This window comes from Capra hircus, unplaced genomic scaffold (genome assembly GCF_001704415.2).
Source record: "Capra hircus breed San Clemente unplaced genomic scaffold, ASM170441v1, whole genome shotgun sequence".
Lineage (NCBI taxonomy): Eukaryota > Metazoa > Chordata > Mammalia > Artiodactyla > Bovidae > Capra > Capra hircus.
In genome coordinates, this window is record NW_017213039.1 from 14,540 (window position 1) to 16,570 (window position 2,031).

Genomic DNA, 2,031 nt, shown 5'->3' on the forward strand with positions numbered 1-2,031 from the left:
GACCAGAAGATATAAAACTCTTAGAGGAAAACATAGGCAGAACACTTTCTGACATAAATCACAGAAAGATCTCTTTTAATCCATCTTCTAGAGTAATAAAAAATAAAAACTGTGGTACCTATACACAATGGAGTATTACACAGCCATTAAAAAGAATACATTTGAATCAATTCTAATGAGGTGGGTGAAACTGGAGCCTATTATACAGAGTGAAGCAAGCCAGAAAGGAAAACACCAATACAATATACTACCACATATATATGGAATATAGAAGATGGTAACAATAACCCTGTATGCGAGACAGCAAAAGAGACACAGATGTAGAGAACAGTCTTTTGGACTCTGTAGGAGACCGAAAAGGTGGGATGATTTGGGAGAATGGCACTGAAACATGTATTATATCATATATGAAACGAATCACCAGTCCAGGTTTGATGCATGATACTTGATGCTTGGTGCTGGTGCACTGCGATGACCCAGAGGGATGGTACAGGGAGGGAGGTGGAAGGGGGATTCAGGATGGGGAACACGTGTATACCTGTGGCAGATTCATGTTGATGTATGGTGAAACCATTACAATATTGTAAAGTAATTAACCAACAATTAAAATAAATAAATTTATATTTTAATAAAATAAAATAAAAAATAAAAACACAAACACACACAAAAAAATAAACAAATGGGACTTTAATTAAACTTAAAAGTTTTTTACAACAAAGGAAACTATAAGCGAGGTGAAAAGACAGCCTTCAGAATGGGAGAAAATAAAATGAAACAACTGAATTAATCTCCAAAATATACAAGCAGCTCATGTAGCTCAATACCAGAAAAACAAACAATCTGATCAAAAAGTGGACAAAAATCTATATAGACATTTCTCCAAAGAAGGCATACAGATGGTTAATAAACACATGACAATATGCTCAACATTACTCATTATTAGAGAAATGCAAATTAAAATCACAATGAGGTATCATCTCATATCAGTCAGAACGACCATCACCAAAATATTTACAAACCATAAATGCTGGAGAGGATTTCGAGAAAGGAAACCCTCTTACACTGTTAGTGGGAATGCCAACTGGTACAGCCACTATGGACAACAGTGTGGAGATTCCTGAAAAAAAACTGGAAATAGAACCACCATAAGACCCAGTAACCCCACTTCTGGGCATACACCCCAAGGAACCAGAATGGAAAGAGACACATGTACCCCAAAGTTCATTGCAGCACTATTTACAATAGCTAGGACATGGAAGCAACCTAGATGTCCACCGGCAGATGAATGAATAAGGAAATTGTGGTGTATGTACACCATACACACAATGGAATAATATGCAGCTGCTAAAAGAATGCATTTGAGACAGCTATAATGAGGTGGATGAACCTAGAGCCTATTATACAGTGAAGTAAGTCAGAAAGAGAAACACAAATACTATATATTAATGCATATATATGGATTCTAGATGGATGGTACCAACAATCCTAAATACAGGGCAGCAAAGGAAACACAGATGTAAAGAACCGATTTTGGATTCAGTGGGAGGATAGGGTGGGATAATTTGAGAGAATAGCATTGACATATATATACATTACCATATGTAAAATAGATGACCAGTGAGAGTTCAATGTATTGAAGCAGAGTACCCAAAGCTGGGGCTCTGTAACAACCTAGAGGGCTAGGGTAGGGAGGGAGTTGGGAGGGAGGTTCAAGATGTGGGGGACACGTGCACCCTTGGCCAATCCATGTTGATATGTGGCAAAAACCATAGCAACATTGTAAAGCAATTATCCTCCAATTAAAATAAATTAATAAAAAAGAAAAAAAATGCAGAAACAAAAATAAACAAATTGGACCTAATCAAATTTATAAGCTTTTGCACAGCAAAGGGAACCATAAGCAGAATGAAAAGACAGCCTATGGACTGGGAGAAAATATTTGCAAAAGATGTGACCAATAAGGGCTCAATTTCCAAAATATACAAACAGCTCATACAACTCAAAAACTAAAATACCAAAAAAAAATAAAAT